The 18,712-nt window shown below is 40.1% G+C and overlaps 1 protein-coding gene across 4 annotated transcripts in view; it reads left to right on the forward strand.

The window, feature by feature from the left end:
* Positions 1-18,712, forward strand: part of LOC108671167 (proteoglycan 4) — a 79,566-nt gene that overhangs the window by 35,914 nt on the left and 24,940 nt on the right. Inside the window, exon 1 of one of the 4 annotated variants that reach the window (XM_018158657.2) lies at positions 8,066-8,371. The exons of the other annotated variants lie outside the window; for them this stretch is intronic. The gene's annotated coding sequence lies outside the window, so the exon portion shown is untranslated. Of the gene's footprint in view, positions 1-8,065; positions 8,372-18,712 lie in introns of those variants that run through there. 4 annotated transcript variants of the gene reach the window in all.

Below are 18,712 nucleotides of genomic sequence, written 5' to 3' on the forward strand. Positions count from 1 at the left end.
TCCTATTCTTCTTAGCTAGGCGTTATTCTATTCGACGAGTCTTCATTACTCACATTGAACAATACTGTCATTATTCTTATTTATTTGATTCAATATTAACACGCTAACCCGAGTCGAGGAACAAAAGTATAGACAAGGAAAACTCTTCTGAAAAATTACTTTTTTCATGTTCGCATCGTCCGTTGTAGTGTATCGAGATGTGAGCCCCTCGGGAAGGATCGGCTACATAAATTTTCTATTAATATTTTTAACATCGAGTCATGAAACTTAGCTGTAACTTTTGGACGAAATAACTGCAAAACTGGTGCTATTAATGTTGGCTTAACTGAATTCTGCACGGAGTGAAACGTTGAAGTTTATATTATTCGCTTGAAATTTCGGTACTAATTTTATTTATCGTGAAACAGTAAACTTAACGAAAGTTTATTAATGATATAAAGAGTAATGATCGCGCCAGTTAAAGTGTCAAGGAGTCATATATAGGCTCCTAATATTCTTTCGTCTTAAAAATAATTTGCATGGGGCCTTTCTTTCTGCATGCGCTAATGTTTTGCCCAGCATTTCTAGTTGTCAAGTTTTTGTGCGGTTCTGCTCTTCCTGGTGGTGACTCATCGCTGAGTCCAGCTAGCCCTCATTGCGACGTTGGTACGGTACCTCATCAAACCGGACTTGCTGATCTTGAGCAGTTCCACGTTACCCTTTTGAATTTCAATTGAGATGGAATTGCTTTTGCTTCCTTACGAAACTCAGAGACAATGAATTTTTGGTAGGTTTTGATTTTGTGGAGGATTCTTTCCGTACGCATTGAGCTGAACTCTTTGGTGCCTGCCTGCGCAGCTCGGCAGCCTCGATGCTTCTCTCTAAACCTGTTCGAAAGTTCTTCCCGTCACCGATCGGTCAACAAGGCATACTATGTACGCATCACACGTGGCCTGTAGCCGAAATTTATGATAAAATAACACTTCTCGTCTTTAACTCTGAGTCTGTCTGATGCATCAATGTCTCTTGCAATGTTTTGTGAAGCGCTGTGTCGGTTTGCCTCATGACTAGGAATGTCAACTTGAAATGGCATAGCAGTAATAATTTAATATTCTTGAAGTGCTGAACTCGCGTTGTTTACGCTTTAATACTAACGATATGCTCGGATCACCACTGTGTTTGTTGATCTATAGCCGTTACGGAAAAAATCTGCGTCGTCGCATACGTGGAACTATGTTTCTTTGCACCTTCAATAATTAGCTCTAATGCTTTCAATAATTAGCTCTAATGCTTTCAATAATTAGCTGTAATGATTTCAATAATTAGCTCTAATGCTTTCAATAATTAGCTCTAATGCTTTCAATAATTAGCTCTAATCCTTGTATTAATTAGCTTTCTGTCCTTCACTGGATGCAAAGAATTCATGTACGCTGAACACTTGCACGACTCCATGATGCTAACACGCTCTGTATGAATTAGAGAAGGGTCCGCTAGTTATATTACAGAAAACGCGATATTATTATTACAGTTTTCCCGTTTTTATTCTTGTTAGTTAATTTGTTCTACTTACTTTCAGGGAAATAATCAAAGCGTGCGTGTTGTGCATGTGAATGGACACCATATCTGTTTCGTCTTTTTGTGCACACTCATGCATGATGTTCGTTAGTAGCGATTTATGGTGCCGTTTTCTTTGCTACATATGTTAGGAGGAGGCCTTCGATCAACCGGTGCTAATATGGCTCAGTAGTATTTTGTATGAAGATTTTGGCAGAATTTCTTTAAAATTGGAAAGCCGATGTATAGAAATTGTTATTAGTTGCGTGCTCCTCAGCACGTATACTCCGTCCGACACATGTCACGCTCACGGATTTCACTTGTGGGACTTAGCGTGAAATTCTACTTCGCGATATCTCGATCTGTTGTTGCAACATGGTGTTTCAACCGTGCTGTTTCCATACTTTAGTCGAAGATACATTGCGTTCTTCCGTTTTCAAATGTATTTTTTATCAATATATCTTTCGAAATTTGTGTTATGGTAATTTAAGGGGCCAAATTTTTGTGCCAAGAATCGTAATCAGCCGACTTGCACTCGAGTCTTTTCGTAGCGAAGATGTGTGTTCAGATTTATTGTTTATAAATATATATGTTAACACTGAAGTAATGAAATTTGTCATTTTTTACTTCTCATTTAGACTCGGTTATTTTTTCGAATTCAAACTTTTTGAGGCTCTTCATTTCTTTTTTATCTGTAACTAATTCTTATAACTAACTTTGTGGCGGTATATCTTGCTTTGTTCTGAGATACATGGCATTTTTACTCAATTCTTACGAACCCTCCGTCGAAGCTCGGCATGCTTGATCCCAAGACTTGCTATGGCTCTAGTCTCGTTTTCTAAACGCTCTCTATACATTTTCTTGTCATAAGTTTTTTTTTCGTATCCCGTTCGCAATCGATTGTTGTTACAAGATGACATTCACGTGTTTAAAGTTCTTAGAATAATTACTATAAGGTTACTTAAATAATTAAAGATAAAGATACTTAGATACTTTAAAGATAATTAAAGATAAAGTTACTTAGATAATTTGAACCGTCGTAAGAAATTAGGAAGAGTTGTGGCCTATGACGCCTGTGATGCTTTTTATCTTATATAGGCCATCACAAGGAAGCATTTACATTTTTTTCTTCTACAAATTTTCGATGTTCTCTTGTTATGTATTTTTTTGCGTGCTCCTCTGTGAGTAAATAACTAAGAATAAAAATGCATACCCTGGTCCACTAATTTTATAAGCATTCGTACACGATAGCGTTGGCGCCGCGGCGTCGCGTGGCGATCTACTGCAAATTTTTAACCATGACATTAGCATATGTAACGCCATCGTATTCATCGTGTAAGTCATCGTATAAAAACAAATACTTATAAACTCGCCTGTTCAACGGGATTTGCGTTAGTAAAGCATTATAACTTTACGACCCATAAAAGTATTTGAGAAACGTACTAATAATTAATATAATAATAAGTTTTGTCTGGCTGTTTTTAAATCGCTCGTATAAACAGAGAGGGTTTTCTGGGATGAACAGCTGCCTGTTTCTTGGGTTGCGCCTCGTTTTGAACTTGAATTATTTGCTATTAATATTATTAAACAAACTTTAATAATATTAATTATTAATATTTTTAATTAAATTTTAATAATGTTAGCTATTAATATTATTAAATAAACTTTAATAATATTAACTATTGATATTCTTAAATAAAATTCAATAGTAAATACTTGAAAATGACTAATAAGACTGAATGTAATCAATTGTTGTCTTTCTTTCGTTGAAGACCTAAGTCTGGTCTCGTCTTCCCACGCTTGGCGTGCATGTGTTATCTCCAGGCTTCCTCTGCCGACCTTTAATTTCTAATTGACCTGAGCATCGGATGCTTCCTCTACAGGACAATGGCCTTCAGCAAGGAGGTAAACTCTGCTTGTATTGCACTTTAACAAGAGGATGGCTCATCAAAACAAAGGTGATGGGTTAATTTTGTTTTATTGCATATTTGTGGTGCGACGATTAAAGAAAAATAATCGTAGCTCTGAGACTAGCTTATTGATGAAGTCGTTTAGCTGCGAGAGTTGGCGTTTGTTTGGTAACGCTCATATATTTGTTTGCTTTTACGGTTCAATTGTTTGTTTCACGTACATTGCACATTTACAAGTAAGGGATCGAGCTGCAGTGTCTGAGTTACAGAAAAAGTCACTTGTAACTAATTTAGTTCAAGAATTTGTGGTAAACGATAGACTTATTTAATTCTTGAAGTAACGCGAGAGTTGAACGGCTTATGTTCAGAAAATTATAGTATCGAATGTTATTGACTAACTGCTAACATGCTTTATTTTTATAAGAGCCGCAGGTCTGTAAGAAAAGCTATTGCACGAGTTGTTGGTATTATTATTAAACTGCATATGCTAATAGCAATGGCAAAAATGGTCTCTGCGACATCCTTCCTTTCATGACGGACTCATAATCGTTTGAAACAATTTTCAGATTGTTAAAGCCTATACATGCGTTTCCGTGAGAACATTTTTACTCCGTATGCACGTTCTCCACGACGATTCAATTTGTTATTGGGTTTCCATTAGAGCCAAGTATTACGCTGGTAAATTGAGATGCTTATTATGCAGGGGCTATTCTTAATATTGTTAAATAACTTCAATAAAATAACCAGGAATATTTAGTAATTACGCTCTATTTAAATCGAATCGTGTCGGAAGGAGCATTATTTTACAATTATTGGTATTGTTGAGTAATTTAGTGGTTCATTAATGAAAGTTCGGTCGAAAACTTTATATTAAAAATGTTCTTGTTCAGTTTTTTTCAGTGAGCCGAACAATGTTTTTTTGCTTGAGTCAGTAGATCGAAAAGCAAGCTTCCAAAACACACTTTTTTGTTATAATTCCATATTATTTGCTTAATTGGCTCGTTTCCTGCGCGAATAATCAGTATTCAGAAACGTGATTTCTGTACAAACATTTTACTGCCGTTCGCTACTGGAGGGCCTGCAGCTGTAAACTTGCGTTTATACATTCACATAATTATTGTTTCCTTTAGCGTTTCATAATCATTCGTTCTGAATAATCATATCCACGAAAATTATAACGAACATTTTAAAATTCACCCAGTTTTTTGGCTCACCACCCGTCAAACTTTTTACCCGTTATTTCATCATCCTTCAAATTTATCAAATGTGCTTTTGCGCCCACAACACACAATTTCATAGTCGTATTTAGGGTGACGAAAGTACTTTTAATCACAATTGGCTTTCTAATTTAATATTCATATATGCGACATGCGTTTATTTCTTTTGGAATAATTCTGGTGAGCAATCCTGTGAGATCATATAAAAAGTTTTATTATACTTTCCACCTAATCAATTTTAATGCTTTAGTCGTCAAGAGTTTTCATGTGAGACTTCCCTATTAAATTTTTATGATATATACCGCTTTCTTTGAAGTTATCTATCTACATTCGACGATAAATTGGTATCTTGTTATTCGTAAATGTTCATTCTGATCCCTAAAGTTAACTTCATATTTCTCGCCACCATTGTCCCAGTCTCCACCAGCATCATTAAATTACCAAACCTCGATCAAAGAAGAGCCGCAAATACCCTGGGATTGAAGATTTCTCCAGAACCGGTTGATTTTTTCATCATGAAGCCATTCATTTCAGTGCTGATTGCCGTTCACGTATAATTGGTAGAGTTGACCACTCCTAGGCTGCCATTCATTTAGAGGAGCTCTCTCGAGCACAATGCCAGCGATTTACATCATTAAAAACTGCCTTGCGGCTCTTCATTAGCGCATGCCTCTTCTCTTCATGTAGGCTGTTTGCGTTCCATAAAGTAATTTGCCCAAGATTACTTCTGTATATTATCAATCACTTCTATTTCAATCCCATGCTGCTAAGTACCTTCATAATGATGAGCTTTTTACTCTTGCCTTAAGCTTGCTTTCTACTGTGTGTTTCATTTTGTATGTATACTGTATTTCTTGTTTACTTGTCGATTGATTGTTTACTTATTGATTTCTTATTTACTTGTTGATTGTTGTTGTTGATTTCTTGTTTACTTGTTGTGTCAGCCGCACGTATCCAGGATACGTTTTACAAACATGTCTCGTCATATGTCTACCTCACCACACTTTATTTTTTCTCCCTCTTTATTTTCAACGTCTGGGACGGGCGAAATGTTTGCAACCTCTCGTGGTTTCCTGTTCGTACCTCAGACTCCGCCACAACTCTTCCAAGAACTCAATTTCATCGATAACTTTTTTCCTTCTTATTCTACTCGTTGAACTCCGTTTTTTTATCCTAAATTTTTGCGTTTATTAGAAGTTTTATTTTGTTGTGTTCGTCTGACATTCAAAAGGATTTCTTGGCTAAGGACTTTTTTATTGTCTCGTAACCACTAACCAGACTTAGTAATTTCTGTTCATTAGTTCAATTCTTGTTTTTTTCACAAACGTGTTTTGCAAGTTTTCAATATTACGTAATATAAGGTAAATTTGTATCACCAGTTTTTGACTCAAATTCATGGAATTCTGTGTACCCTACAAACAATTTATTGCACGTGCTTCTACTCCCACAACTCACAATTTCTAAGCCATATTTAGCATTGCACGAAAGTATCTTCTTTTATCTCAATAAGCTCATTTGGGACCGTGTTTCTTGTTCACAATTTTAATTGAAGATATTGTCGATAGTACGAAAGCAAGGCAGGATGACTAGCACAACGTGTTCGGTTACCGCTCTTAGCTTCTAAGTGCTCATGGTCCCCTACATCTAATTGCTAATCTGACGATGTCGGCTGGGTCTGCTTAGGCCTATCTCTGCCTGCTGATCGTGCCGCCGAATTTACTACGCGGTTCAGCGTCGGACGCTCCCATGAAACCTGAGTCCAATTCAGAGACACTTTTTTCAAAGACTCTTTTTACTTCGAGACACTTTTTATGTGTCTCGAAGTTTTAATGTAATCGGGGGAGTTCTCCTCTCGCTGGTTAACAAAGAATAAAAAGATAAATAAATAATCTTCTCAAGTCAGCAACGAAGACAGTCTGAATATTTGGGAAAGTCTGAAATACATAACCCATGCATTTAATTTCTTCTCGTTTGACGCTCATAGTAGTGAAGATGGTCTTTGTCGTTCGCGATGATCTCCGTTGATATTTGTCTCAATATTACAGCTTTTCTTGGGTCTGCCCGCGCCTAGCCGAGAGCACTCGACTAACCCACACGGTTTTTAAGCCATATTTATCGCCCATCATGTTGCCAACATGTCTAGATTGGAAGCAGGTTCTGGCGGAGCCACGCAGTCTAGTCTCTGCCCTGACCAGACTCTTCTTTGCCCCCTCATTCCCCCCCGCATCAACTTTGGATTCTTCCCTTCCCCTTNCCTGATGCTGGTCTGTAAGCTCCAGCACCTGATGCTGGTCTGTAAGCTCCAGCACCTGATGCTGGTCTGTAAGCTCCAGCACCTGATGCTGGTCTGTAAGCTCCAGCACCTGATGCTGGTCTGTAAGCTCCAGCACCTGATGCTGGTCTGTAAGCTCCAGCACCTGATGCTGGTCTGTAAGCTCCAGCACCTGATGCTGGTCTGTAAGCTCCAGCACCTGATGCTGGTCTGTAAGCTCCAGCACCTGATGCTGGTCTGTAAGCTCCAGCACCTGATGCTGGTCTGTAAGCTCCAGCACCTGATGCTGGTCTGTAAGCTCCAGCACCTGATGCTGGTCTGTAAGCTCCAGCGCCTGATGCTGGTCTGTAAGCCAAGGCGTGCGCAGTACCAGTGGCGTGCCAAGTGTCACGTACGGAGCGGCGCTGTAGATCACTTCCCTGTGCGTTAATTTGTGAGAGAACTGGCGTCTCGTGGCACAATGTGTTGGCCGTGCGTATTGTGCGCCCATGTGTTGGCCGTGCGTATTGTGCGCCCATGTGTTGGCCGTGCGTATTGTGCGCCCATATTGACCGTGCGTATTGTGCGCTCATATGTTATAGGCCGTGCTTATGAGCTGGTCGGGCGCTGGCCATGAGGCTGCTATCTTTCGATCACGTAGCGCCCAAGCCTCTACGTATTCTGCGCATCTTTCCTACAACCCAGACACCATGCCACTCGAGAGTAACCCTTACAAACCTAGATAGCATTCTGCAACCCAGACACCATGCCATCCGAGAGTAACCCTTACAACCTAGATAAATTTCTGCAACCAAGACACATGCCACGCTAAAGCAACCAATACAACCCATGCACGCATCATCCTGCGACCAAACGTCACTCCGTAACCCAACGCCACTACACAGACAAACGTCACTCCACGAGCAGCCTTCACTCCGCACCCCATCACTCCACACCCCACCGTCACTCCGCACCCCATCACTCCACACCCCACCGTCACTCCGCACCCCTTCACTCCACACCCCACCGTCACTCCGCACCCCTTCACTCCACACCCCATCACTCCACACCCTAAGGGTCCTCCCACAATCCCTGACGCCATTCATAAGGATATACTCTTCTCGATCAGCTGCTCGGCCACACTCGCACGCCAGCTCGTGTAGGTGCAGGAGTGTACAACCACCGTCTCACGGCCTAATACTTAACACCGTCCCTGCATTTGGCTACGATTCTATTCATGTTAACTGTCGATTATAATAGGCTTTGCGATCATAATAGCCTTTGGTGCGGGCCTAAGCTGATTTTTAATATTTGCTGATAAGAAACTTAGCGGCACAAGAAACGTTCGCTTCACAATATATAAAGATTTCCATTGGTTTGGCCTGTATGATAATTTGATTGGTTTGTAGTCTCAGTTCTTCAATACTAGAGTCTCTTGAGATAATTCACAACTCGAAAAGGTAAGAACATGTTTTCTATACCCCTGATTTTAATTATAAACTGATGTGCAACGTTCATTTTAAGAAAATTATGAATTCATCAACACAAACTACAAATTTTATTTAAATAATTACGTCCCCTAGAGAAAATATGGTTTTCATTTGTCTTAATAATATTCCTAAAACTATACCTATGCCCGATGAGCTTTAACCCTCTACCGCCGTATGTCACTCTCTGGGAACACAATTTTCAACTTCAATTATACGTAAACTATTGAGTGTAGCAACCTGAAGACGTTTGTACGCAAAAGAGAACATTTTAAAGTTATCGTACGTAGCGGCAACCATCAGTGCAAGTCATTTAGCGTTCACTAGATCGTATCCTTTTTGGGAAGTAGGCTTGTGACAATATTGCTCCGGTTACTCGTGTCAGGCGGTAGAGGGTTAAGGATGACCGACATATTTACTTATTTCGTCTTCGCGGCATCACCGCATCTTCCTCTGCTATTTACACGTTCCATGACAGAACTAAAAACCCCATGCTATGAATATTTTCACTTTTGACAACGTACAGTTTACACTTTAGACTTCAGGTTCACTTATACATTAGGCTAGTCCCCGGTTGCATCACGTGTTCTTATTTGCAAGAGTCGCTTTCGTTACCCAACTCTTTACTCCGTAACCTTTAGACGCGCTCTCGAGGTGTCTGTGACATGAAGTGGCCACTAATTGCCGCCCTAACTACACACTCAATTCGAGGCACCCGTAATTGATTTGCCTTTTCTTCCCATGTTGTAATCAGTGATGGATTACCTGCTGTCTAAATCGGTATCCTGCCCGGTAAGGTTTTGTCAACCTCATGTTGCCATTTTATTGTATAACGCGATAAATTTTGAGATGCATATGAGGTCGAAGTAAATACGATTTTTGATTTGTTTTGTGATATGATTTCAGTTAAATGATGCTTCGGTGCTTACGCTCTGGTGTGCTTTTTGCATCATGGAAAGGAAATGTATACGTATATAGTATGTAAAAATTACAGTACTAAAGGCAAATGTCTATTGCAACTATACATAGTATATTATCAGCTTTGTCGTCCATTAGATTCAAGAGATAATGGTTTTCTACGCTGGGTATTCCTATACCATTACCATATGTACCCTTGATTTGATCGTTAGAGTTTGTTATTCAAGTCATGCACGATACCACTCATGGGGAGTTTCAGACGCTCACTCACTTCTTATTCCACGAGTGACCCACATACTTCTTTCTAAGCCAAGAGTGTGGAGCTCGTCCAGCTTTTGTGATGAGGTGTCCTAGGTCGGCCGCTCTGTAATTTGCCCAGCGGGACTCCCTGGCTCATGAAGGTGCGGCTTATTCCCCAAAAAGTTTTTCCGCGTCACAAACAGAAAAAGTGTTGGCTCTCCGCGGTGTGGCTTTGTCGCGTTCACACTTTCTACCAAGTTATGTTACTAGTACTAACGCGCCTATTATCATTTACGCAGTTAAGGTGGTATAATGTACAAATTTACGTATTTTTAATGCCTATGCACGAGAATAATGACTTCGTAACGAATTCCTAACGAGTCTGTGGCCAGCCATTGGAGCTTCATGTGAACGCGGTGTTCGAGCCAGACACTTGCCGATAGCGTCAGGAAACAACAAAGAGAAGCTTTCCACTTACCGCCTAATTGCTTGCGATTGAAGTGATGGCTACATGGACCCGTATTTAAGAACTGCTGCCCATTCATTTTATTCGGCCGTAACTTACTGGTTCGTATACCTCCTCTTTTCTGTCGTCGTGTGCGTCTTCGTTGAAGGTACCTGAGAGCTTACAGACTATATTCGTGGTATTGTCCTGGTTTTGCTTTACTTATTACGTGGAGGAAATGCTTTCAGTGATTAAATCAGGCACATGTTCCGTTTAAACCAATTCTGAGGATTGCTATGACGTTCAACGTTGAATCACGTTCAAAGAGTTTGTTTTCTTCTGATGGTTTACTTCCTTGTCTTTATAGTAATGAGCTCTTATTTTTTTCATGGGTTGTTAGAGCGGAGATAATCCAGAGTCACCTGAGCTTTTAATCTTTTCGCTTCAAGTTTTTACGACCCTTGCCCCCCATTGTGGAAACACCTGGGAATGTTCCTCTGTTTTATGGCCTACCTGTGCAAACTGCACCGAAGAAGCTCCGCATTATGCATGTGCCGGTTATAGCTATTGTTTATGTGTCCTGGTCGGGTACTGTTTACCCGAGTCCAGGGATTACTCATTTTACTACTCTTTCCCTTCGGTTTTTTGATACCTTTAGGAGTTGAGACTTGTTTCTCGGTTCAACGGTTACCAAATAACATTTGAACGAGTTTTTTTCATCAGCGGTTATTTTTTGTGTATTTGTCGTACTAATTTTCAGCCGTTGAAAATTGGCCCTCGTATTTCGGGTAAACTCGCTAGGTGGCGAAGAACATAGAAAAAAATCGGGTTTCCCTGCCTAGATCGCTTATGCAGGCTTTCGCAGACTCGAGATCAACAGTTCGCTATCATGATCGAAGCTAAGTGGCCGCTCTGCTTTCTCTGGGCGATTGTCTTCTCCAATCATTGCAATTTTTCACGCGAAACTATCATATGCCCAAGAGGATAAGTGAAAGGTAAAATTGATGCCCTCCGAGCCCGAGGTCTCATGCCCAGCACGGGTCTTTGAGGACTCCTTCAAATTCCCTTTCATGACGCGAAACTTGATATTCTTGCTTAGCCAGCCAGTCCCTATTGTATATGCTGGACAGATCCTTGGCGGTCCACTTCACACCGGCACGTCTTAGTGCTGAAAGTTTATGTATGCAAGAGAGTGTGTCACGACTACCAAGTGTATATAGGCACATGTATATAGTACCCAAAACCAACAATTGCGTAAATCGTGAACAATCGTTCGACATAAGCTCATTTACGCTGTAAAATATATTTCGTTATGACCTCATTTATGACCTTATTAAGCGTGTTGATCGTAGTTGGCAATAATTGCGAAGTTTACCTCGTACGCTTCCAGATTTTATCATCAGCGTACTAAAATTTCCTGGAATTATTGCTCAGTATTACAATGCTTATTTGTTGTCCAAATTGGATTGGGCTGATCTCTGCACGGACGTTCTAGTTGAGAACTGACTGGCTGCATGTATACAAAATACATAAGTAAACCATCTCATATCAATGAGTTCAATTTTCCTCAGAAATCAAATCTGTCATTATAAATTCGCATGAGAAGAATTCTTGTCATTCTACTTACGTGCAAACGCTTATTTACATGATCGATAAATTTCTCACCATATCATGAATTCTCTTTAATTTGGACGAGGTCACGCGCAATATAATTTCTCATTACTGCAGAGGAGCTATGCCTACAGCAGAGCTTATCACTGTACATACAAATTAATATAAAAAATACGCAATTTTAAGGCCTTTTTGCATTTAATCCCACACTGAAAGTCCCCACTTCAATTTTAAACCTACAGGCATGGCACAAATCCATCTAGTTACAACACCACCATGTTCCTTTGTATTCCATGCACTCGCGCCTAAAGGTTCTTGTTCATACGCTCCAATCCAACAGAAGTACTATCCGACCATCGGCCAGCGATAATTCACATTTGGTATTAACACATGACCATCTATCATGCTTTACCAGACGAGCATCAATTGTTTTCATTCGTTCTAAAGACGCTGAATTAAGTCTTGAGCAATCAATTCAGTACTACCTTGTTCAAGTTTAGGCTTCATGATTAGAAAATTCGAGGAAACGTTTTAATTGGAGTAATGGCGGCACCAAGTTGCAACAGATACCATCAGTTAATGTAATAAATGACTGCAGAAATGAAAACAATTGACCACAGTAACGAAGCTGCAGAAGCCGAAACCATCAGTCGCCTTGAAATCAGTTGTAATAGCCACACTATCAACAATGGCATCAGCAGTAGTCACGCAGGAAACAGCAATCATGCATGGTATAAGAATGATAGTAGCAAAAGAAGCTCCAAAAGCAGCAGAAGCCACACTCAGGAACACCAAATCAGTAGCCCCGAAAGAAGCAGTGGCAGCTATCCCATTCCACACCAGTAATAGCAGTATCAGTAGCAGCAGCGGGATCAGCATCAAGGAAAGTAGCAGCAGCGGGATCAGCATCAAGGAAAGTAGCAGCAGCGGGATCAGCATCAACGAAAGTAGCAGCAGCAGTAGCCACGAAAGTAGCAGCAGCAGTAGCCACGAAAGTAGCAGCAGCAGTAGCCACGAAAGTAGCAGCAGCAGTAGCCACGAAAGTAGCAGCAGCAGTAGCTAAGAAAGTGGCAGCAGCAGTAGCCACGAAAGCAGCAGCAGCAGTAACCACGAAAGCAGCAGCAGTAGCCACGAAAGTAGCAGCGCCGACGGTGTAGGCATACAAGTCACTGGGTCGGGCCTCAGGCGCAGGTTCCGATGCCCTGAAGCTCTCACCGCGCCGCGCTCTCTAGCCCGAGGCTCGCCGAAAACATTCACGAATTTTCTTGCTTCAATTCAACGTAGAAAAAATGTTTGATTGAAGCTTCTGCATTAATCCCCTACATCCGTATGTCGCTCTACGGAACATAAATTTCAAATAAAATTATACGTAAACTATTGAGTATAGCAACCTGAGGACGTTTGTACGCAACAGAGAACATTTTAAAGTAACTTTCAACTTAAATTATACGTAAACTATTGAGTATAGCAACCTGAGGACGTTTGTACGCAACAGAGAACATTTTAAAGTTGTATGTGGCGGCAACCATCAGTGCAAGTCATTTTGCGCTCACTAGACCGTATCTTTTTCGGGAAATAGGCTTGTGACAATATTGCTCCGGTTACTCATGTCAGGCGGTAGAGGATTAAACAAGGAACAACCATCGTAGGTTTAACTCTTCACTGATTCGTTTGGTTTTCTTCTGTGTTTGTTGTGTGGAGTATCGCTTTGTAATCTCAAGATTCATGTCGTCGGCTTTTAAACCTGTTATTGTTTCTATTTAATGAACAAGTGCACTCCTTTTATCATTTCCGTTATTTAGTGATGTTGTCCCGTAATTGGGGGATGATTTATTTCTTGATAACGAGACTCTCCCCGGTCTCGGCTGATGCTATTCAATAACTAATGACGGGAGAAAGCCACTACGCGGGTGGCTTACTTTTTTAATGGCTCTCCTTCAATTTTTTTTCGTTGAGGTTTGCCGGTTTTTTATTAAAGCTACTAGAGGAGTGTCGTGTTGATTGAAAGCAATTGGGACGGGAAATTTTGGGGTGTCTGTGATCTTTTGTTCTATTATTATTCTAACCTCAATTTCAACGTAGTCATAAGTTGATTGATGGTCCGAACCTCAATTTTGGCGTAGTCGTAAGTTGTATGATGATCATAACCTCAATTTTAGCGTGGTCGTAAGTTGTATGATGATCATAACCTCAATTTTAGCGTGGTCGTAAGTTGTATGATGATCTTAACCTCAATTTCAACATATTCGTAAGTTCTACTGTGATCCTATAATCTCAGTTTTAACATAGTCGTAAGCTCAATTATGGTCTACACCTCAATTTCGAGGTTGTCGTAAGTTCTATGCATATTATAATTTCAATTTCAAGGTGGTCGTAAGTTCTATTTTAATCCAAACTTCAACTTCGAGGTGGTCGTAAGTTCTGCGCAGATTATAATCAAAATTTCGATGTGGTCGCAAGTTCTACTATAATGCAAATCTCACTTTCGTAAAATTTTAGTAAGTTCTCAGGTTAACATTCTGTCGCACCTCTCTTCTTTGATCGGTCAAATTTTGTAAACGAACGGAAGGACGGGAGATCTCCGCCGTCTGAATTATCCTCGAGTATTTAACTCCCAGGTCCTTCTATCCTTTATAACATTTATGTGCAACGCTCTCTTACTGAGGGTTGTGCAAGTGTATAGGTCGTTTGATATGCTCTTGACGAGTCGTATCGTGTTTATTTAACTAGCCTGTCTTGCATCACTCGAAGAAATTTCGGAGTTTTTGTCCATTATATCGATGCACTCTTTGTTTTTGTAGGGTCCTGTCATCACAGCCGACAAGGCCAGGATGTCCTAGCCCTGTCATCCTAGCCCTGTCGGGCTGGGATGACCGATGCCGATAGTATATATAACCCGACGAAATATCGCATCGCAGCTAAATGCAGAAAGTGTGTCAGTATTTGGACAGGAAGACACATCCATTTTCCTGAGTGTATGAGAGTCCATTCTAGCGACATCCAATGAATTTAAACATTCTAGCGACATTCACTTAATTTAAATTCAATAATTTAATTTTTTAAACATCCACTTAATTTTCACCGGGTCATCGCTGCGCCACTTGTCTCGCTCGTATATCTACTGCGTCTGGAAAGCTTGGATTTTTTCAAGACATTACATGAATTTCAAGTCTATCGGGTCATTTAAATTTTTGTTGTTTGTGCCCGATGGCTTTTTTTTATCTTCCTTATATAATATTAAGGCATAGAAACTGACAATTTTCTGACAATAATCGTTGCCTCGTTACATATTGAATCATATGAATTATCATTGATAAATACGGCTCTTTTCTTCCTGCTCCCAACGTGTTCTTTTGAGTTAAGTATGTTTATTTTTTTAATTAAAAGCAATTATAGGTAATGCTTAATCATTAAAGCGTTATCTTATTTTGAAGATCTTTGATCAAACACCACCTCGAGAATCAGAATTTGCAAGTGAATTTTCATGAATTTTATGTAGCAAGTTCCGTCTTGGTGTCAAGGTTATCCCTGGGCACGCCTCGCAACTTTCTGGGATCATGAATGCTTGTAAAATTGCAATTGTACTGCGAAATTTTCGTGTTGTGTTGAATAGGATACAATCATCACTTTTTCGAGATCTTCGTACATTTTACGTTGAGTATACAAATTTTTATCTTTTTCACGAATGAAGCACGGCAGTCCTAATTGTATTTTTTTCTAAAATAATTACTCATATGATTATTTGTTTGCGTGTGCGACTTGATTATGTCGTCGCCTAGTATTTGTTTCTCTAGCGCTGTGCTGGCATTTGGACGACTGTCCTAATTGTATATTTTTCTAAATAAACACTCGTACGATTATTTGCGTGTGCGACTTGATTATGTCGCTGCTCAGTATTTGTTTCTCGAGCGCTGTGCTGGCACGTGGCCGATATTGAGGAGGTATTCTGAGCAAGCGTTGGCACCCTCCACCTGCCGCAGCTGCCCACCTGCAGCAGGAGCACCACGCCCTGCGCTCGGGTGCCTGCAGTGCTGCGCTCGGGCCCTGCTTCGGCGTTCGGTCCTCCCAAGCTCTGGCTTTTAGTTAACAAATTTCCGCATTCCTCAATTTTCTATACATCAGTTTTAGTGTGATTTTCTATTCAGAGTTAGCTGTGTGCTTAATTGCTTGTTAAGTGCTCTCAGCATTGCATAGAGAACTTCTTTGTCTTTATTTTCCTCTAAATTATCTTTAATAAGTTTGATTTTACAGTGTTCAAGAGATAGTTTTAGTCTAAAACGAGCTTTGCAAAGCTACAAAGTATTTCTTTCCATTGTTGTTCATTTGCCTGAGTCCTGACTATGCCAATTGCTCAGTTTTACTTTCAGAGAAATTGAACGCAGCAATCTCAATATTTTTGGCTGTTGAGTAGTCACAAATTTATCATGCTTTTTTTACTTACTTTTATTCGATTTTCCTTTAATTTCTTCACATCAACCCTGAGTATCGCTTTTTCAAAAATCAATATATTTGCTAATTAGCTTTTGTGCCCCGTTTAATTCATAAAATGTACGAAAATAGCAAAATATTGTTTTCATCATTCGTTCAGAAAATCTTTTATTGATCTTGACTTTATGACTTTGATCTCATCGGTGCTCAGTTTTCATTGTGAACTAATGCTCATAATTGTTAATGATATTCGTTTGTATATTCAATTATGTAACAATTTAGGTATTTGCAAAAAAAAATCGGTATTTATAAAGAAATAATCTTTTGTTATTCAGCAGTGCAGATTTTACATACTACAAATTTATGAACAATGTTTCGATTCGACAAAGTAAACTCTAAAATGGAAATAAAGCCTGACAAGAAAAGGACTACTAATTTAGCCAAAGAGGCTGAAAAAATATCTGCCGATTTTGACGAGTTTCTGAACAATTTGTTTGGTGGTAAAGTTTTGTCCAAGTTTTCTAAGTTTGGAAAATCCAATTCTATTCCTTCGGTTGGTGCTTCCGTATTTTCGAAAGATTACAGGAGCTCTTGTTCTGAAAAGCTTTCTAGAAGTGAATTTTCAAAATCATCATTCGGACGATCCACATCCTCCGTTTCCGAAGACCAGGGGCTAAATTATGGAAGGTCATCATTTGGGACTGGGACCTACCATGACCAACAATCGCCTGAATCAAGAAAAAATCTACGATTCAACGAGCGCGTGTCGACTTCAGAAAGCATTGGAGGCGGGGAAATAATCGAAGAAAAATTGCCTAGTGTTGTCTCTGGCATTGCGCTCTGGGAAAAACGGTCTTTGAAAGATCCTCCTTTGAACCCCAGTTATAATAGAGCCCATGGGAGCTCCTCCATTTCCGTCACTTCGAAAAACTATTTTTCAACTGTTGACGAACAAACTCAAGAACACAGGACACCTTTTCCTGCAATGCCATTACCGATGTCCAACGCTGAGTTATCATACGGCAGATGCACAAACTCGTCGTCTACTGTTGTCACCACTTCAAACTTGTCAACGAGCAATTCTCCTTTTCTCGACTCGTACCGTCGAGTTATGTCTCCGGTTGGTGAGAGTCTGTCTCAGTCCACAAGTCCCGTTCCTTCTAAAAGTCTCCAATCTGTGTTAACAAGTGAAAGTCGCATGGCACCTTTTAATATATCTACTCAAATCACAACAATTTACAACATCCCATCTTTAGCACATCTTCCAGATGCTTCAGAAATGACCCAGCCGAAAAATCATGTTCCGTCTAAAAACGAATTTCAGTCTCGCGAAGAGCATCAATCTTCAGAGAGTTACAAGTACGGTAGTAAAGTTGCCTCCGTTGAGCGGGTAGGTCGTTCATTTGTTGATTACAATCCAGCGTTAGACGATAAATTATTAGAAACTCGTAAGATAAAAGATGGCCCCGGAACATTGCGTAGCTCCTCCGAGCAAGAAGATTATATCGATAACATTTTACAGTCATTGCAATCGGCTGAACAACCTTCTAAGATGTCTCTTCATAACAAGTCTTTTGACTTTCTGCCTGATCGAAAATCACTGGAGAAAAGTGTGACATCAGACGCCCGATCTAAATCATTTGAGAACATCGATCGTTTTGAGACAGATGAACAACCGGTAAATGTGAGTAGTATGATATCTTACTTTGAACAACGAAGGAAACTTTCCAATACAATCAAAAGTCTATCCGAGGGCAAATTGATTGAATCACCCAATGTTCAGACGCTCAACAGGTCAAAACTTTCTGACATTCGTGTCATAAATAAAGATGACAAACACACGAGCAACCTAATTCCATCGAATAAAAAATCCGTTGAACGCCGTGAACGGAGAAAGAAACCTAAAATAAAACAAACTACTGAGATAACGATAATTAAAACAATTCGTAAGAAGGAATCTTCATCGCTGAATCAATCGTTTGATAGTTCTGATTTGTCCCACAAAAATCGGCTCTTTATCGAAGATCCAGGGCGTCGACCAGCCACATCTTTGCAGCGAGATACATCACCAACAATTTATCCTGTCAGTTCAGCACCCAGTGTCGAAAAGCCAGTATACATCGTTGAAGAAACTTCAGTCCTTGTTGAGGACTTGTCATCATCTAACCGGTCGTCTTACCTTGACGATTCTGCCTCAGCAAGCGATGCAGTTGCGAGTGCACGAAACTCAAGAATTTCAACAGCAGATGTAAGACCAAGCCCAATTGTTGAAGCCATGAATAATGTTTCGAATGTGGCTCCCGATTCTTTTGTTTTGAATGCTTTGAGTGACGAGAAGAAAGTTGATTTGCCAACCCGTACCGATTCTATTGCTGATGAAGCTCAAGAGACCTACTATGACGCCCGAAGTTCGTTGCCATGCCTCACACCTGATGGAAAAATTTACAGCATAGAGCCTCTATTTGTAATGTTAGATAGTGCAAGCCAGACAATGGACGGCAATGATCTGCAAAGTAAAGGTGGAGCTGAAAAATTACAAATGGTGGAACATTTAGAGCCCACAAGAGAAAATTCTCGACTGGCGTCCGCAATAAAAACGAACTCTCTTGCCGGAAGGAATGATTCCGTTATTAACAGAACCGGTTTGACATCTCCACTTCAGGAATCTTCTG

This window comes from Hyalella azteca, unplaced genomic scaffold, assembly GCF_000764305.2.
Source record: "Hyalella azteca isolate HAZT.00-mixed unplaced genomic scaffold, Hazt_2.0.2 contig5956, whole genome shotgun sequence".
Taxonomy (NCBI): Eukaryota; Metazoa; Arthropoda; class Malacostraca; order Amphipoda; family Hyalellidae; genus Hyalella; species Hyalella azteca.